We start from the raw sequence: 20,747 nt of genomic DNA on the forward strand, positions 1-20,747 counted from the left end.
AAATTTCAATAAAACCAGTCGTCAATGCAAAAACCTCATCTTGCTGCTACATAAAATTAAATGAAAAAGGATTATGTTGATGTATCATTATTTCATGTTACATAATAGCCCCAAACAAACACACTGTTTAACTATGGGGCTTGTAGAAATACTATTCACTTTATTAATATAAATACAGAAATGCAGAAAGGTTCTAAGGTAGAATGAGCATCTTAGTGGAAATAATAGAGATCTGAGCATTTTACATGATATGTATGGACTGATTCAAAATTTGGAAAAGTAATTTACACAGTAGAACACATGTATGAATGTGAAAGCAAGATGAATGAAAGAAAAAGAATATGAGTATCAGGGAGAGAGTTCCAAATGGAAAAGGCAAATCAGGGAGTTTTGGACATATCGAGAAATTGAGGGCATGTCAATTTCCAATTCTGGTTGCTTCCACCAAAGGTATCGCAGGACCCAACTCCGGGACACATTCGCATTAAATGTTTGGAAAAAAGAGGAGACTATGGCAAAAGACCAGCCAGTGGATCGAAAGCAGAGTGATGGGCTGGAGGCCAAGTAAAGCAGGGACACGGGGGAGGAGTGATGGAAGAGCTGGGTCAAATGCTGCCAAAGGGCCATGCATGATGAAGACTTAAAACTGACCACTATATTTAGCAACGTGGGGTCACTGATGGCCTTGACAGAGCAGTTTCCATAGAGCAAGGGATCAGGGGAACAGCCAGAGTGGGTGCAAAATGGGATGGCTCAAGAGAATATGCAGACATTGAGTTTAAACTACTCATTAAAGATTTGCTGCAAAGACATGGGGTGGCAATTAGTGGGGGCGAATTAGGGTCAAGGAGTGCTGTTTCTTTCTTTTAAGAGGACGGACTTTTATATACTGATAGGAGACAACAAGCAGGAGAACAAAATAGATGAGGTAGTGACAGAGAGGATGGATGTGGGAGTGACAGCCTGGAGAAGATTGGATGGATGGCCCCCATGGCGACTTTTGGATGATCTGGCTTTCGATGTCACCTGTAATAAGAGGTGGGGCAGCGAGAGTGAGGTCACAGACATCAGAAGGCGAGAGGATGTGCTGGGAGTTGCTGGTGAAAGTTCTCTTCTGTTGGCTTCAGTTTGCTTGGTCAAGGTAGAAAAGTAAACTTACCAGCTGAGGAACGAGGAGGAAGAGCTACTAGAGTCAGGAGCATGAGTTACGAAAGAGCCTTCAGGGACAGTGGGACAGTGAAAAGAGCAGGGGGAGACGGGGGGTGTGTGCTCTCAGAAAGTTACATTTTATCTTTGAGGTCCCCAAGTGTTGGATGTGTGATTGCCCTTCCTGCTGTCTACAAAATAAAAATTGAATATGGTTCAGGGAAAATTCTATTTCATTCTAAGAGGCTGCCTGTTTCTCAGGAATGGTCATCTTAAACTGTAAACATTACAAAAATGTTGAGAAGAAGAACTTGTATACAAAATGACCCACTATTTTCTATAAATTTGGTTGCTATTTAGTTCCCCTATCAATACCGCAGAACCGATACTGCCTAGGATGGAGATACATCAATGCTTATGTGGAAATTAAATCTGTAACTTTTTCCTAAACTCCATGGCTTCCTTAACATCCCATTCCCCTTGGAATTTAGTGGTGTCTGGTATAAGAAACGAGAAACAGTTTAAGAAAATCCCGGCTAAGAATTACACAGCACAACCTCAGCTCAGAAGTATACAGCAGTAAAAAATGTTTAGCAGCAAAACTCCGTAACTACTCTTAAAGAATTTTGTAAACCTGGGTCTGCCCAGATGTTTGCAAACTGGAAAGGTACTCCAATCACTTGACCGGTATGGGAAGCAGAGGCTGGTCAGCCTGTTCTGTAAAACCCAGAGAGTAAATATTTTCAGTTTTGCAGATCATTTTGTTGTAACCATGCAGGTCTGCAATAAGAAAATGAAGAGCACTGGGAGACAGGAAACAAATGGGCATGCCCACGCCCTCCCTTCCACTCAGGGCAGCTTCTCTGTGGTGGGGAGCTTTGCCACATTGACTTGTTTCTTTGTTTCCATTGGTTTCTTTGTTTCCAACTTACTGCTCAAGCTCAGAACTTCAAGTGAGCCTGGTCCTTCAGCATCCATGCAGAGAGAAGGCTGAGCGGGGGTGGGGACCCCACCTGACAGAGAAGAGAGATGGCTTGTCACCATGACATGAGACAATCACACCTTCCGGGGAGAAAGGGAACAAAGATAAGGGAGGGGAAGAGCAGTGGGACCCCTGGGTCACCTGCCAGGCTTGCTCTCCCTCCACGGCCACCCTGGGGGCCTGGGTGGTGTTCGAACTCAGCTACAGTGATTTGGCTGAGGGGACTCAGGATAATGGACACTCCGTCTCCACACCGGGTTCCAAGCTCAGCCTCTCTATCTCTACGCTCTGAGTTTCTGGAACTCACCTGGAATAATACATGATCAGGCCAGACCCAGAGCCCAAACACCACAAGGGTCACGTGGGGTTGTAACCCCATGCTCAGTGGTCGGGGTCTCCTTGTAAATCTGCAGAAATCCCTGTTCTGCCTCATTCCTGGGAGAAACCACACATCTCCTCATACTCTGTCTGTTCTACTCTTGAGGCTATTGTCCTGGAGGGATGCAGAGTCCTTGAACCTGGCCCTCCAAACGTACATAAGCAGCCTGTTCAATAAAACAAATTATGCACTTTTCCACATTTGCTAGTTTTTTGATTCCAGAAAGGCTGCGGGACTCTTTCTCACTGTCTCCTGTGCCCCCACCACTTGGTGGCCCTCTCCTCATGGAAACACGATTTCCCACAACTGCACCCTGCCTCCCAGCTTGTCAGAGGGGAGTGACCCACAAGGACACAAGTGTTTGTGAGGATCCTGTACCCCAGCAGAAAGCCTACTCCTGGAGTCACGGACAGGGTTCTGGCCTCCTGAGCCGCTCAGCTCTAATTGAAAGCCTAAACTGGGGACCCCGAACATTGCTGAATGACTTTCTGAGTCACCTTGGCCGGAGGGGCCTGATTTTTCGTTCCAGGAATGGATGTAGTGCAGCCTCCATTTTCAGGGCTGACATACATGATGGATCTAGCTTCCCCAACTGCACCCCAGGAAGGAGAGGCCCTTCCATTCCACTGTTTAGAAACCCATCCCAGGGGAGTTCCGAAGCACCGCATCGCTGTCAGGTCCAGCATCCCTACAGAGTGGCCCCTCCCCCTGATTGAGCCCCTTCCCTGGGCCTTCCCTGCCCTGACATGACCACACCCCAGGTGGTGCTGGGGAAGGCAGGGAGTGCAGTGACGTGTGGGGGGAGCAGAGCCCCTTGCTCTGGAGTGAGGGTTCTTGGGGAGACCACAGAGCAAGGCACACACCACCCCCAACCTATACCCCAAACTCTTAGCCCAGCCAACACAAGGGCCGCTCTGCGCTCTCTCACCGTGTCTCTCCTCTGAGACTGCACCCAACCCGGCATCTGGCACCCCAGCCCTACCTCCCCTCTTATGACAGATCCCGTCTTCATGGAAACTGCCTAGCAGAGTGTATTCAAGGCCGGCAGCGGGCCTGGCGGATCTGCATTTCAGGTGCCCTACCTGGCCAGCCGTGCGTGCCTGGGCTCAGTCCTCTATCTTGCCCACCGGCAGCCTGGGTCCACGTCCGGTGCAAGGGGAGGCCGCGGAGCCCAGGCTAATCCCCACACACAGACAGGTGAGGGTGCCCCCGCCCCGCTGCCCGGCTGCCTGGCTGCCCCGCTGCCTCGCTGCCCCTTGCCCCGCCCACTGGTGGCAGCACCGCCCCAGCCTCCGGCCGGCGCTACCGGCAGGTGAGGATGTCCGCGCGGCCCCGCCCTCCCCGGCCCCGCCCAGCTGTCCCATAAGCCTCCCCCCAACCCCGTGCTGGCCGTGCCCTGGCTCCCATTGGCTCCACAAGTTCTGCCCTCGCACAGCTAGACTCGGGGGGACGCACGACGCAAGCGCTAGGGGAAGGTCCCGCGGCGTTGCCATGGTTACAGGCGCCGTGCTCCGCACGGGCCACAGTGCGCTTCTGGGGCGGGGAGCGGGCTCCGGAAGTGTGTAGCTGCCAGGGACCATGGCGGTGCTTGCTGCTGGGGTTGGCGGCTTGCTTGGCCGGGCGACTATTTCTGACCTGGTCAGTAGGCGGCCGACATCCTGTCTGGGGCGGCGTCCCACAGAAGGTAAACGTACGTCCGCACCGTCGGCGGGGCCGGTGGACATGAACCGTGCTGTGATCAGGGTTGGGGTGGTGGCCGGGGAGGGCTATGGTGCCGGGGAGCGTTTTGGGGCGGGGCGGGGCAGGGCTTTGGCACAGCCTCAAGCTTTCCTCCCCCTTAGGCCCTGGGGCTGGGGCCGCGAGTCTGGGTCTCCCTTGGTGGCTGCGTCCTTCCAGAACCCCCTGGGAAGGGCAGGCGGAGAACCCATCTTAGATGAAGCAGGCCTTACCCGGGTTTTGAAGAGCCCCAGAATCAGATGTTGGAATGGGGTGGTTTATCAGCCTTGTTTATCTGCAGGGAAATTTCAGTTCATTCCAGGTGTTGGTTACTTCAGTCAACCTCACGAATAAGACACAAGGGTCAGTGCCGATAAGCAGTTATCTAGGGCTTAACTCAAAATAAACTATGCGGGGTGTAGGGATGGTAGATGGGACCCTCTCTCTTGAAGTTAGCAGTCTTATGGGATTAGAGGCCCTGGCTGAGGATTACATCCTCATCTGCAGTAATGGAGGTTGTGAGAAACACACAGAGAAGGGAGGGGTGTTGTGGCAGTAACTCATTACAGAATCCAGGACCCTTGCCTGGTTCTAGTGTAGAAGAGCCTCACCTAGGATAGGGCAGCAGTTATCAAAGTGTATCCAAGGCCCCTGAGGTGCAGGACCATTTTTATAGAAACGCCGGGATGTCACCTGCCTTTTGCACACTCTTACTCTCCCGAGTCCCTGTGGGGTTTTCCAGGGAAAACTTGACATGTGATATCAAAAAACAGGGAATGCAGAGGTAGATAGGAGAATTCAGCTCTCACCAGTCCAAAAGATATTTGCAGAAATTAAAATCACTGCTATTTTTCTCACTAATGATTTTTGTTTTGAAAAATAGAATTATATTTTGTTTAAGAGTATTAATGGTAACATACAGCAGATTGTTAATATTTTTAAGTGAATTGATGCACTTTTTCTAACTTCTTATTCAACTTCTAACACAGGAAATATTGATAGATTTAACTCACATAAATAGCAGCCTTTTGGGGTTCTCAGTAATTGTTAAGAGTGTATAGGGTTCTGTAGAACAAGAAGTTTGTGAGCCCCTGGAGAACGGGTGCTCAGGTGATAGTCAGGTGCTTAGTGGTGTTAGACGGACGCTAAGATGTCTTCCGCAACTGCTCCCGGACTTGAAATAATTGGCCACATGGAAATGGGTGGACAGTGCCTCCACTTTACAAACCAGAAGCTGCCGAATGTGTCTGGAGTCTAGGCCATGGGCTGTGCAGGGATTCCCATTGTATCTGTTCTATCTAAGCCAGGGTTCCTGTGAAAAGCCTGGCCCTGAAGACCCGCTCCCCTTTGCTCCCTGCCAGGTACCTTCTGTGTGACTTCAAACTTCCAGAGGGCTCCAGCCTCCGTAGGAACATCTGCATCCACATTGCCTTCCTCCTGAAGACCCTGCTGAAGATGGAGGAGCCGGTACTGGGGCCACCTCTACCACTGGCAGAGCCCCAACATCAACCAGGTCTGGATTCCCTGGTCCGACTCCTTTGACCTCCCAAGTCTCAACAGAAACATCCCTGACATTGAGTACGAGCAGTTCATTGCAGGTGAGGCGGTGATCATCTAACTGGGGCCAGATGGTCGTTGTTCTGGTTCCAATCTGAACATCAGGCCATCTTACTTTGGGCTTGTCAGTCTGCTTAGGGGCCTTGCTCATATTTCCCACACTGCAGGTGAATTTGGTTTTTCCATAGTTTTTTCGGGAAATCAATTTGTAGTGTATGAGCTCTATGTCCCCTCACCTCTGAAAATCCTGGCCTCCTGGTGAGATGGAGCGATGACAAGGAGGCCACTGCCACAGACCTTGTCCCAGAAGGACTCGCTCCCTGTGCACTCAGGGCTGTTCTTACCTGTAGGAAAACGATGTGTGTGTAGCATGGGCGACGTGCTGGAGAGGGTATGTAACTGCCCATCCAGTATAATTTGGTCCTCCTCAAGCTACACATTTTAAGTTTTGTAAGAGGGAAGACTTCAAGATTTTCTTTGAATAAAGGTATTTAGAGCTTATCAATTTTTTTAAATTGAAATGTGGTTGATTTACAATGTTCTGTTAGTTTCAGATATACAGCTGTTTTGTTAGTTTCAGGTATACAGCATAGTGATTCAGTTGTACATATACATAGTCTATTCTTTTTCAGGTTCTTTTCCATTATAGGTTGCAAGATACTGAATATTGTTCCCTGTGTTCTACACTGAATCCTTGTCGTCTGTCTGTTTTACATATACTAATTTGTATCTGTTAATCCCAAACACCTGTTTGCTTTATAAGTCTGTGAGTCTGTTTTTGTTTTATAAATAAGTTCATTTGTATCATTTTCTTTAAATTCCACCTATAAATAATACCATATGATACTTGTCTTTGTCTGACTTATTTCACTTAGTGAGATAATCTCCAGTTCCCTCCAAGTTGCTGTAAATGGCCTTATTTCCTTCTTTGTTACGACTGAGTAATATTCTGTTATATCTAAATACCACATCTTTATCCAGTCATCTGTCAGTGGAAGTTTAGGTTGCTTCTATGTCTTGGCCATTTTAAACAGTGCTCCTGTGAACTTTGAGGTGCAGGTATCTTTTGGAATTAAGGTACCCTCTGTATATATGCCCAGGAGTGGGATTGCTGGATTAGGTGATAAGTTTTTTTTTTTTTTTTTTGTCTTTTGAGGAATCTCCATACTGTTTTCCACAGTGGCTGCACCAAAATACATTCCCACCAACAATGTAGGAGGGTTTGCTTTTACCACACCTCTCCAGCATTTATGGTTTGTGGACTTTTGAATGATGGCCATTCTGACTGGTGTGAGATGATAACATTGTAGTTTCGAGCTGCATTTCTCTGATAATTGGGCGATATTGAGCATTTTTTTATATGTCTATTGGCCATTTGTGTGTCTTCATTGGAGAATTGCTTGTTTAGTTGTTCTGCCCATTTTTGGATTTGGTTGTTTATTTATTTCTTATTCAGTTGTATGAACTATTTATATAGTCTAGAAATTAAGCCATGGTCAGTCTCATCTTTTGCAAATATTTTCTCCCATTCCATAGGTTGTCTTTTTGTTTTACTTATGGTTTCTATTGCTGTGCAGAAGTTTATAAGTTTAATTAGGTCTCATTTATTTATTTTGGCTTTTATTACTGTTGCTTGGGTTGCTGAGATTGCCCTAGGAAAACATTGCTGAGATGTGTGTCAAATAATGTTTTGCCTATGTTTCCTTGTGAGAAGTTTATAGTGTCTTGTTTAATATTTAAGTCTTTAAGCCATTTTGATTTTGTTTCTTTTTGGTTTTTTTGTGACTCTATTGTATGCTTTTGATTTGTGGTTACCTTATTCTTCAAATATATCAACCCATTACTATATCTATTTCCTTTAGACTGATAATCACGTAGGATCCAACACATCCTAAGAATAACGAAGAAAAAAAAGAAAGAAAAAAAATCTATATTTTCTTGCTCCCCTCTCCCATTCCCACCTTTTTTTATTTTGATGTCCTTTTTCATTTTTACATCTTTATGTTTATTCTCTTGTAACTCGTTATTGCATTTCCAACTATGGTTGTCCTGTTTCTATAGCATCCTGCTTCCTTTCTGTTTAGAATAGAAACTTTTAATGTCTCTGTTAGGTTCAATATTGCTGAATTATCTCCCCTCCCCCTCTCCCCTCCCCCCCCAGGCTTCTGAAAACTCAGTCCACAAAGCTAAACCATTCTAGCCTTCATCGGTTCTGGGAAAGCAATCTTCAGAGTGGGAAAATACATTGAAAAATAATATTCTGTGAGTTGCTTTCTACCCTTGCCCAGAGATGAGAAACATCTGAAGGTGGAGGAAAAAAGTTGGAGGTGGGGAACACAAAGTCTTTTCTCCTTTTGCTACTGAAGAAATGATTGCTTTTGTAATTAGTGATGATGCCCTTTAAATTGGTGAGATCGAGATTCCACAGCTTCAGCGCCTGTGAATAACAAGCTGGGAGAAAGCTCTCCAGGGCCCCTGCAGTGGGAAAGGCAGCCCCTCTGAGCACCTGTTATTCTGTATTCTTCCTGCCTCCACACGGTTTCGCTAGGCACCGTGCAGGACAAAGCAGTAACCCAAGGTGGAGGACAGGGAGACCCCTGCTGTGTGGCGAGCCACAGGAGCCCACACTTGAAGGACAAAATGTAGAGTAGTGGGGCGGTCATAGGAACAGATGATGGTTGAGACCCAGGATAGTGTCCTGGAGTCCAGCAGCCAAGGTTGGTGGGGCAGATGGGGCCCTGGAGCATGGGTAGTACTTGAGGGATCTGAAGCAAAGATAGGAACCAAGAGACTGGATTCGTGTGGGGGTACGGCTCCCCTTGGAGTCTGCGGGGCAGCTCAGCGAGCCCAGGAGGAGCTGGCACTTCCCCAAAGCTGGGTTGACAGGTCACAACCAACTCACTGGGGACCGAGAGGCACTGAGTCATTTTTAACTTTTTGTCCCTCTTCCTGGAAAAGGAACTGCTGCCTGTTAAGTAGCCTGTGTCGAAAGTGAGAATAAAAGACATGAAGCAAGATTGCCTCAAAAGTCATCCATTGTGTAGTTGTTAATAAGGGTCAAATGCAAACTTGAATAGATGAAATGAATCATTCATCAGAGGATTTTAAAACCCTTTAAAATAAAAATTCTTGCTGCCTTTGTTCTTCATTTCAGGGTTCACTTGGTGATAATAATAGTAACCAAAGCAACAGCAAACCCTTACAGAACTCTGTCCTGCTGTTCCAGGAACGCTGTGTTCACGACAGTCCAATGAGTAGGCACCACTATGAGTTCCACTTTAAAGGTAAGGACATTCATTATTCACACGGCTAATAAATGGCAGAGCTGGGACTTGAACCCAAGCTGTCAAGCCCCAGAGCCCCCTCTCAGCCCCTTCACTGCAGCTCATCACTTGGCATGCCCGACACAGGCCAGCATTTAAGAGCAGCATGACCTTGGCCAAGGCTGCTTCAATGCTTGGTCTTTGTTTCCTCATCTGTAGAATGGGGGTGTGGGCAGTGAACTCTGTGAGCTCAGTGGTCACTTCCTCCAGCTCTGCTATTATTCTGCTTTGAGTTAGTTCGGTAAGTATCCGAGCCCCTACATGGCCCACACATGGGCTGGCCCTTTGCTAGGCCGTGGGTTACGGAGAAAAGTAAGATCAGCCTGCTTCTCCGAGAAGCCGTTGCCCAGGCTCCCTCGCTGGCAGTCAGGGGCTGGGCAGGAAAGTCTGATAAGAGAAGATGGAGGCAGAGCCCCTTCAGGAACAGTTGTGGCCACACAGCTCTCAGTAGCGAGAGCCTCTATGAAGGCTGCTGAGAGGAGAGTCCTCATGAGGCCAGTAGTCCCCCCAAACTAAGCCCTCAGGACAAAGATATAGCCAACCCTTCAGTGTCAACATAGAGCCAGTCCATCCTCATCAATGTGCCTCTGTGCTCCTTTGTCATGGGGCCTCTCTTCCCCCTACACCCAGAAGACTTTCCTCCCTCTCTTCTCTGAATGTCCCCTCACTTCACCCGTGGTCCCTGCTTCCTGGGTAACCATCTCTTGAGTTGACACTTTGCCCCCTCACACACCCCCGTTTGATCAGGGGCCTGGGTTGACCTCCTTGTGCTCACTTTCCACCTTCAGATCATTGCTCCTCCTCTCTTGGGAGCTCCTGGAAAACCCAGATACTTTCCTAGAAGTGCCTGCCACCCTGGCCTCCCTGCTCATCTGCCTCAGTCAGGAGCACCTGGACCACCAGCTCTGTATTGCCTCACCTCCTACCATCAAGACATCAAAGTTGACTCTCCCTCCACCACCCAGTATGATCATTTTAGGGTCTTCTTCTCCATCAGCCTGAGCCAGCCACCCCCCATTCACCCTATCCCCAGGCTCATACCCGGGCTTGTCTCCTTCCAGGTTCAAGCCTCTCTCCTTGAAGTGCCCACCTCTAGCCGTCCGGCTGCTTCTCCACCAGCCTCCCTGGCCCTCTTTCACCCTCACTGGGGCATCAAGCGCTGACTCCTCTGCTTTCCTGCCTGTCCACGTTCCTCTTACTTCCACTTCCCCACCTTCCAGCTCTGCATCCACATTCAGCCCTCTTTTTATGACAAACAAAACTCCCTTGACCCTTGATCTTTTCAGTTCCTCACCAGGACGACTTCCATCTCGGTTCATCCAGCTCTCTTTGTTCTGAGCCTGCAGGGAACAGACTCTCCCAGCACAGATTTCTAAGACTACAAATCAATGCCCACCATGTTGCCACTGCCAGGCAATCCTCCAGGATTTCTCTAGTGAGCACATTTCCCTCTTATCACTCAGTCGTGTCAACATTCTCTGCTCTCTGCACACCTCTAAGCTTCCCTCTGTCTCTTCCCTGACTCCCAGCAGATGGCCTTGCCTCCTGCTTCAGAGAGAATGACATGTTACTGGAAAGGAACTCGCTCACCTGCAGCAAATCTGCTCACCTCACCTTTTATCTGTCTCTCTCCCACCTGGACTCTAGCTGTAGTTGTTCTTAATTTAGTGAGTTTAGTTGACATATATATACACAGTTAAAAGCATAGCACACTATAGGCTACCTTCTAGGGCTTACTTTTTTAATTTAACATTGAATGAGTGATTCATCCATTTTGTTGCATGTACCTGCAGTTCATTTGTTTTAACTGATCTTAAATATTGTGTGTGTGAAAATAACACAAGAGAATGGTAACCCAGGATTCAGGATGCTGGTTACTTCCTGTGAGAGGAGGCCAAGAGCAGGATAGGGATAGAGGACACAATATGTCACTGTCAATATTCCTGTTATGATGCTGGGTGATAAGTTCATAGCTGTGTCTTATAATACTAATTTTAATACAAAAATACCTCTGACAGGCACCTACGATGGGAATGTTTCATGAACCAAGACATACAATGGATAATATTACATCATTATTGTTATGTAATCTTGTAATATTATACATTAATCATAATCTTACATTATTTGTTATGGGTTATATGTTATATAGGTGCATGAATTATATATTATGTATATAAACACCTACATATGTATTATATACTATCTGCTAATAAATAAACAACATAATATGCTAGTATATCTTCTATTATGTATAATTTAATAAATAATATCATACTATATCCTGTTATATGACATGGCACATAATCTTTAATAAAATAAGAAATCTGTCAATATATATTGGTAATTAATAAAATTTTTTTAAAAAGCCCACAGCTTTTAACGCCGACACCACTCCAGCTGTCACTATCTTTCCTCTTCCCTTTCATGGTCGTGGTCTTCACGGTGCTATTCATTCCCCCTTTCATCTCCTTATCCTGAACCTTCCTCCTCCTCCCTTCGCATGCTGGCTTCTGCCCCATGGTCCCTCTAGACACCAGCGGCCTCTGGGGCACTGATTTGCGGGCACGGTCTCAGGTCTCAGCTCACCTGGGTGTCCGCCACCTCTGCTACCGCTGGTGGGGGCGGGGCAGAGGGCAGAGTGCACCTCTTGTCCTGGAAGAGAACACAGCACAGACTCAGTGACCAGCAGCAGGTGTGGCCGGGACCTGCAGGACTTGGGGGAGAGCCAGACTGTCTGCATCCAGACCGGGGGCACTTGGAGTGTGAAGAAACCCAATCCTCACTGCCCCTGAAGTGAGGAAAACACCCTCAGGTGAGTTAAAGTGCTTATGACATAGGTCTGTTGGCAGGAAAGGACAGACGGGCCCCTAAGGGGAGGTTAGTTGATGTTCCAGGCCCCACGAAAGCCCTAAAGGCTGGCTGGGAAGCAGGCTGGACCCTCCACTGGACCCAGTGTCCCCTCGGGGGTGGGGCCTTCCGGAACAAGCAGAAAGCCCTCGGTCTCTGGGGGGAAAGCGGCAGTGTGGGAGCATCCCTGCAGCGAGTCAAGTGAATTCAGGGCCTGTGGGATCCGTTTGTATGGCCACATCGAGCCTCAGCAGAAGCCACAGCAGGTGTGGATTCCTGTCTCTCCAGCTGTCATCTTCGTGTCTGAGTGCCAGGCTTCAGACCCGATCCCCTGGGGCGCTAGGACAGTTATAGACAGAGGCGGCTCGGGGAGGCCCCAAGAGGGCGGTACTGGCCTTCCTGCCGACACGATTACCCAAAGATCAAACAATCCATCGATGGGAAGAAAATAAGAACCATGATCACATCTGGACTCCAAGCTTAGATGTGGTATATGGGTGACATTTATCGACAATCCAGTGAGGTTCTGGCCAGGGCAGCAAGCCAGGAGTGACACTGAGGAGCATCATTGTACAGAGGCTGGACTGGGGGTCTGCAGGCTTCTCCCAGGAGAAGCCTCAATGTTTGGGAGGTGGCTAACATGCCTCCTTCGTGTCACCAGCAAGTGGTGCCACCTGCAGAAAATCAGCTGTAATCCTCGGATGGATCAGCCCTGAGTGATATGATAAAGGCTCCTACAAGAGGGGGCACCTGATGACAGTGAACCAACCAACAGGCTGATGAGAATCCCAGCTGTGTTTATCGTGCTTTCGTAGCCAAGAGTGAGGAGAGATTTGAATGGCTCACCATGAATATTTTAACAACTTGAGAGGGTTTCATGTCTCACTGCATTTAAGTGTCACCTGGAGGAATTCAGGCAGTGTTTAGACCCAGGGGAGGCTAACGGCCTCTTGGTTCCTCATCAACCTGGCAAGCCCACCAACCCTCTATGGCCAGACCTTGGCAAGTCCCTTCCCTTGTTAGAACAAAACCCTTCCCATGCACGCCTGTGGTAAGCTTTTGTTTTTTTTAATTAATGGGCATGAAGATACTTTACAGTCTCCTCAGAACTTTCCTTAGGGCTTCTTGCCTTAGACCCCGGCAAGGGGGCCTGCTGCCCTCAGTCCTGCACTGCAGACGGTCCCCCTGGCCCTGACACTTCCTCTGGCCACGCCCTCCATTGGGTGGAGTCAGCAGGGCCAAGGGGACATGGTCATTGGCTCCTTCCCGTGCTCTAGAAACCCAGCCCCCCGAATGCCCTGCCTAAGCAGCCCCTGATCCATTTCTAGTGCCTGCACAGGCTCTCCCCAGAATTCAGATTCCCAAGACTCACAGAGAGGCCAAAGGGCAGCTGTTTGCATGGAGGTTATAGGCAGAGCCAGAAATGAATTCTGAGTGTCCCCCTGTGCACATCCAAGGGCCCTTATGGCAAGGGATGGACACAGCATTGGGAAGAAAAGAGTCAGGCTAGTGATCAGAGTCTTGAAATCAGCTCTCCCCACACACTCACTTTCTTTGCAGGACTCCCCTGAGTCTGGGAATTCTAATTTTGAACCTGGCCTTCCCCCTGATAATGAATGTATATTTGTAAAGGTAGGACTTTAACCTACTGCACTTAAAATGTTTAGATATGTAGGATGTGAGCTCCCAGGTATGCTCTGGAACTGCACTTCCAAAGGTCCAGAGCATTTATGTTGGCTCTACTGAGTCTGTAAGTGGCAAAGACCGTCTCCAGAGAGGAGGTGCTCCTGCTTCACGCTCCGAAGTCAGGATCTTCTGAGCGGATAAAACAGTGGACACTGAGACCCTCAATTGTAAATAGATTTAGAATAAAGCCAAAGGTGTGTATGACGTGTGTGTGCACACACAAGCACCTGGGGAATTGTGTTGTACATGACTGTGAGTGTGTATGTGGCTGTGCATGCGTGCGCCTGGTAATGTATGTGGTAGTGACTATGCCATGTGTGTGTGTGCGCCTGAGGACGTGTGTGGTTGTGTGTATGCTATGTGTGTGTGTGGTACATGAGTCCATGTACGTGTGTGTGTATAGGGAAGTATGTGGAGCAAAGCCAGTGTGTCTGCACGTGTGTTTGTGTGTATGTGCATGCATTAGTTTTAACAGTAGAAGCTGTCTTTTAGAATTCTGAAGTAGTAAAATTTGTATGATGTCTTTCACTGTATAATTCAAAATTAAAAAATCTTCAGTCACCAGAAATTTATTACCCCCCTGATTCTGATTTATTTTTCCATATTGATATGTCTTCATTTTACTGATGAGGAAACTTAGCTTAGAGGTGTTAACTGACTCAACCAAGGGCATGGAGCCCGCGCGCCCAGGGCCAGGACGCAGTCCCAGCCACGCTGCTCCAGAGGCCTGGGGCCCTGCTCACGATTACACATGGCCTCTTGGCAGGGGAACAGATTCTGATGGGCTGTGGCCAGCGTGCAGGCTGTCCAAGCCGGGGACTCGGGAAGCCAGGCAGAGAGCACCAGACAGCAGACAAGAGTGAAGCCCTCCTCAGAAGTCAGAGAGGTTCCTAGGTCTTAGATGAGGAAGGAGGCTCACTGCTCATCTTTGATCCCTTTGCTAGTGTCCAAAAGGGACCAAGGCCCACGAGAGCACTTCTGGGAGCTGTCTGCCAAAACCTGGAAAAGGACTGCTCAGGACTGGCTCTGCAGTATGAGCAGAGGAAGGAAATGTAGCCTATTGGTGGACATTCTTGGTGATGGCAGTAGGAAGCCTAGCAGCCTTGTTATGGGGGTGGCAGGACAGGGTCCTAGTGGATGATCGTTTTCACGTGTCTTAAAAATCATTGTTTCATATATTGTATCCATTTTGTGGTTTATTTTAGGATGGTAAATATGGTCTTTTTACTCCATATTAGCTGGACTGATTAATTTTTTTATTAATAATTTTCTCTTCAATGATTTGGAAGGTATATTGCCTTATAATGAAAATTCTAAACTTTTATAAATCATCTCTAAGTTCATAACTTTATATGTAATTGGACCAGTATTCCTATAACACTATCAAAAATGAAATAATCTATTAGATCCTGTTCCACAATAATGATAAATTTAGCATATTTTACCTCTCTGCTGTTCCAGATTGTGTGTGTGTGCGTGTGTGTGTGTGTGTATGTCCTCCAGTTACTACTTTTTGACAGTTGCTTTCAGTTTGTTATATTAACAATGAAAATCTAGGTATAAACTTCTTGGATTTCATTGCTCACTACCACAATTTAATACCATGTCTGTCCCACTTTTGAGTTATTTACTTATCAGGATTTTCAAATCAACTGGGCACATGATTCGCTAAGTTTTTTCAAGTGCTGGACTTGGAGCACTTTCATGTATATATGCAGCTTTATATTCTCCTTCTCAACAACTCTCAGCGTGTTGTTGATGGACCAAGACTTATTTTAAAATATGGCATTGTTTTTCATCACCAAAAAAACAAAAAAGTTTTCTTGATTTAAATTCCTGTCTTTTTATGACTGGCTAGACTTGTCAGCTGGATAGAGATTTCCTTAACCTTCCTCCTTCTTTTCGCCATAACTCGGATTCATTGAGATGCATGTTTTTACCATTTCTCAGATGGGCTTCCACTTTGACTTCTGCTTTAAACCATCACCCCACTCTTTTTCTCCATGTTTATTCCTGAAAAAGTGAGCTCTCTATTGGATTAAAGATGGTTCCCGTCAGAGATGTGTGGCTCCCTGTCCAAAGGTCCAAATGAAGAGAAAAGGAAAGATTCCCGTTTCTGGTGGTTACATTTTGTCAGCTTAGAGATCTAGTTATCTGTGTGCCTGCAGTGGAATATGCAATATCTTGGCTCAGAGTTTCCTTTTTCTGGCTTACTAGGGGAGCCGTATTAGCTGGAGTCACGGCGCTGTGGCCGTTGTCAGGATCCCGGGACCGAGGCAGCCCCTCTCCCCCCTTGTTATTTTGATCTTGCAAACTGGGTCCCAGCTATGTGAACCCTGCACCTGGTGGCCAGGATCGCCCCCCATGTGACGTGTCTCCAGTTCCTCGGCATCCCTCACTGCTATCAGCTAGCTCCAGTAAGGGTACGAGCTGGCTTCCACTGCGATCCTTCCTCCTTCCTCTCCAGGCAGGCCCTCCTTTGCCACTAGTTGTCCCTATACTTTCTGTCCTGCGCTACATAAGCTGAAGGAATTTCTCAGCGTTTCCAGCAGGTAGATGGCGCTCTTCTATGTTTGGACTCCTTCAGTGCTTGCAGTGGAAATTTAGGAGGTGGAAAGGAAGAGGTTGGGGGTTCTCCGTATCTACGGGCTCCCTATTCAGCAGATTCAAATAACAGTGGTTTGAAAATATTCATGGAAAAACAGAAAGTTTCAAAAAGCAACACTTGAATTTGCCATACACTGACAACTACTTACACAGCATTCATGTTGTATTAGATACTGTGAGTAATCTAGAGATGATTTAAACTACACAGGAGGACACAGCAAAAGAGAATGTGACAACGAATGTACGTGTATATTCATGTATAACTGAAAAATTATGCTCTAAGCTGGAATTTGATGCAACATTGTAAAATGAATATAACTCAATAAAAAATGTATATATATATATATATATATTTATATATATATATATAAATTACATGGGAGGGTGCACATAAGTTCCATGCAAGTCCTATGCCATTTCATACAAGAGGCATCAGCATCCATGGATGTTGACGTCAGGGTGGAGTCCTGGAACCAGTGCCCCATGGTTACCAAGGGATGACTGGAAGTCCAGGCTCCTTATCCCAGCCTGGCAGGTCCCCACGTGGTCTGAATCCTACCTGTACCACACTTCCCTTGTCACTCTCCCCCAGCCCTGGCAGACTGCCCTCTGATTGTTGAACAGGCCACACTCACTGCGCTTCATGTCTGGCCCCTAGAAATACCCGTTACTTTCTGAGCATGGCTCTGCTTTCACAAAACGGGCTACATTTTCACTAGAGAAGACAGTGTGGAATTTCCTTTAAAAGCTGAAAATAGACTTAACTCATGATCCAGCCTTCCCATTCTCGGGCATATGTCAGAAGAAAACTCTAATTCAAAAAGACACATGCACCTCAATGCTCAGAGCGGCACTATTTATATTAGCCAGGACACGGCAACAACCCAAGTGTCCATCGACACCTGACTGGATAAAGATGTAGTAGTATATTTATACAAAGGAATACTACACAGCCATTAAAAAGAACAAAATAATGCCATTTGCAGCAACATGGATGGACGTACAGATAGTCATTCTAAGTGAAGTAAGCCAGAAAAAGAGAAAAATGCCATATGATATCACTTATATGTGGGATCTAAAAAAACACACAAATGAACTTAACTACAAAAGAGAAACAGACCCACAGACGTACAGAAACAAACTTACGGTTACCAGGGAGAGAAGGGGATGAGAAGGGATAAATATGGGAATTGGAAAAGTGTCCCACTTGGGGAGTTATTGAAATGTTAGCTATCTTGATTGTGGTGATGGTTTTCTGGGTGTAGACATCTATCAAATTGATCAAATAGGACATGTGAAATATGTGTAATTTACTATACAGGAATCATACCACAATAAAGGTGCCTGTAAAATAAAAAAAAAAAGAAAAAAAGAAAAGTTTGGTGGCATTGTGTCCTACGTTTTTATGTGTCTTTAGTGAGTGCGTCTTCAAGTTTCCGGTCTGCCATATTTTCTGAACCAGTAGTGCCCTCTTCCATTTTCTTTGATAAAAATGTCAGTGGGTGGCATTGATTCCCGTTGCTTCAACTTCTCTCTGTCCACTGATTATCTGTCAAATCTTTTCCAGCAAGGACATTTCATTTCAGTCCCAGAAATATACTTATAATTGACAAGTAGACATTCCCACTTGATTAGTCCATAAAAATCTCAAGCTCTGTATGTTTGGATTTACACTCGCTCAGAACTAGGTTTATTTCTTCAAACAATGGCATCACTATCCCATCTGTTTTTCAAGCCATACATCTGGGAGTTTTCCTTTACTTTTCCACTCCCTAACCCCTTCAGTACTACAATTCTCTTCCTTAATGTCCCCCAACTAAGTCCCCGCCCCTCGCCCCCCACTGCATTAATTCCCACCCCTTGCTAGTCTCCCCAGTGCTGTTCTTTAGAGTGAACAATCCACTTTGCTCACTTTTAATGACTAATATGTGGCACTCTCCTCCTTAAAACCCCAAAGAATTCCCCGCGGCGTATGTGAGGAAGTCCACGCTCCCTGACTTAACGTCACAACTTCTCATCACCTAGTTGCTGCTTTTTTTCAGCCTCAGCTTCCGTTAGTTCCCCACAGCCTCTAGCCTCACTGACCTTCCTTCCCTAAGTGCAAAGTGCTCTTAGACACGACCAGACATCTGCACTAGACACGCAAGCTGCCGAGATTCCCGTGTCCAGCACGCACTCTCCTGGTCTAGAGATTTGCTGGAATACGTCAGATGTCAGTGCAGAAAGCTTTTCCTCTCTGACACCTTCCCTACCTTCTAGAACCCTGCCCCAGGCAGTGCAAGAGCCCCTCTGAACATATAGTATATATGATGCCAAGTGAGTCTTACCACATTGTTTTGAAAACCTATTTAAATTTTTCTCTTCCACAACACACTGTGATCTCCTTGAGGGATGGGGGGCTGTGTGGTATTTGTCTAGACAGCTAATGTCTGGCACAGACCCCGGGCCATCGGAAACAGTCTGACTCATCAAGAAGACTTGTCGTCTTTGCGATGTAAGAAAGACTACATGCTCTCTGATCTTACACCATCCGTCAAGGGTCAAAATAATTTCACATAGAACTACAGAGGCAAAATATGTGTATTCTTTTCCTCTTTGTGAGCGCGAGATCATAGGCATCCTGGAACGGAGTTGTCACTCAAAGCTGTCTGTCCCCTAGGTTCTCACGCCCAGCTTCAAAATATTTTTTAGAAGTTGTAGGTATATGTGTACATCACCCCGTCTTAGAGTAAGTGGTGCTTCAGCCTGACCAAGTTTAATGTCCATATAAAAATCAGAAATCTTCCAAACTGAAGCCTGAAGAAATATTTCCCTTTTGTCCTTCCAGTCTTTCTGCCATCTGCATCCCACATCCCCACTGCTCATCTGCGTCAGGCCACGTTCTATCTAGAAACATTTCCGGTGGGACACTTGGACAAGAACTAATTACAGCAGTAATGAAACTGGTCCCATGAACGTAGGCTCTGCACTACAAGGATGCATTGACTGGAGGCCTCAGCCGCGGCCTGCAGGGTCTGTTCACTGTGTTTTTCTGCCTGGCTTCCCTGCAGATGTTGTGCAGAAAATCAAGCCTGCAGTTAAAGTCATAGAAAGCCCAAGAAATTCAGAAAAATGGAGTGAGATTCATCTCCTTGGGAATATTTTTGAAAACCATCCACTGATAAGAAGAAGAGATTTAAGAGGTTCGTTTCAGAGCAGATGATGTCCAACTGCAGGTGGGTCAGTTTTGTCATTGTTGCTCGCTAGTTGTCTTTCTGTTGCTTCTAACACGCCGCTTTTAAGAGAAGTGGCCTGAGTCAGCCCTCAGAGCAGAAAGGTGAGCTGGGCCTGGAGACAGCCAAGCTCCTCTGCTGTGTAGTGACCCGCTGAGAAGGAAGGGTTGGCCCAGGGCTTCCTCTGACTCTCTCCCTCAGTTATAAACTCTATGAAGGGAAAATGGAACAAAAATCTTAATTCAATATGGTATTGTCAAAGTATAAAAATAATTGTCTTTGGAGGGGATGGTATATTTCAAGGGGTAGAGTACGTGTTGGATTCAACTTGCGGTACCTGAATGTAAAAAAAATAATAAGAAAAAGTCTTTAAAAAAAAGAAAAATAACAAAGAAGAAAAGAGATCTCAAACAACCCCAGTTTAAAAAGAAAAAAAAAGTCTTTTAAAAATAGTAGTCAGCAAGGTCTTTTGCTGGATTAGGAGTTTGGGATTAACAGGTACACACTACTATGTATAAAATAAATAACCAACTCTCAGGTCCTTAATAAATTATTTCAACCTGAATCCTTTTTCTTTTTTCCCCTAAGCAACCCGTGGAAGCCTCTGAAATTCTCAACTTATAAAAGAATTCATTTAAAGGTGGTTTGAAATTTACTGGTTAAAACAGTTATTTGTGGTTCCATGAATATAGGTCTAGTAAGAAAGACAGTCAGTAAACTAGTAAGCAAATAAATATATGATGTACTGCCAGGTACTAATAATGCCACAAAGAAACATAAAGCATATTAGGAGAGAAAATGTTTTAATAGGAAATATGTGCATGCTATTTTAAATAATCTGGTCAGATAAGTCCTCTCTGAGGGTAAATAATTTGAACAAAGTCCTGAATAAAGCAAAAGAATAAGCCACGTAGGTAACAGACAAGAAAAGCCTCCCAGGCTGGAAGAAGTGTAAGTACGAGACTTGGAGTTAGAAACACAGTTGTCCTGGTGGGGACCATCGGGGCGGTGAAGATGGGCTGGAGCAGAACGGTGAGTGCTGAGGCTGCAGAGATGGGTGAGGGCCCGGATCACATAGGGCCTTGGTAGGGACTCTGGATACCCTTCTGAATACAATGGAAAATCACGAAAGTATTTTGCAAAGTGGAACAACTTGATCTGATTCATACTTTAATAAGACCACTGTGGGTAACGTATGGGGAATAACAATGGAAGCAGGGCAAGGTAAGCTGATGGGAAGCCAGTGGGAAGAGTGCTGCTGACCTGGAGAGAGACAACGAGGTTGAGCT

General features: G+C 46.3%; 2 long non-coding RNA genes across 2 annotated transcripts in view; one reads left to right on the forward strand and one right to left on the reverse strand.

The window, feature by feature from the left end:
* Positions 1–3,715, reverse strand: part of LOC140690699 (uncharacterized) — a 316,124-nt gene extending 312,409 nt beyond the window's left edge. The window contains exons 1-2 of the long non-coding RNA XR_012065958.1: positions 3,590–3,715; positions 2,079–2,159 (exon numbers count right to left, since the gene is read on the reverse strand). This is a non-coding gene — a long non-coding RNA (uncharacterized lncRNA). The remainder of the gene's footprint in view (positions 1–2,078; positions 2,160–3,589) is intronic.
* A 1,869-nt stretch (positions 3,716–5,584) lies between these two features.
* Positions 5,585–10,159, forward strand: LOC140690746 (uncharacterized). The gene is made up of 3 exons (XR_012066025.1): positions 5,585–5,821; positions 8,935–9,064; positions 9,892–10,159. It is a non-coding gene; the product is annotated as an uncharacterized lncRNA (long non-coding RNA).
* Positions 10,160–20,747: the final 10,588 nt, after the last annotated feature.

Source organism: Vicugna pacos, chromosome 31 (genome assembly GCF_048564905.1).
Source record: "Vicugna pacos chromosome 31, VicPac4, whole genome shotgun sequence".
Lineage (NCBI taxonomy): Eukaryota > Metazoa > Chordata > Mammalia > Artiodactyla > Camelidae > Vicugna > Vicugna pacos.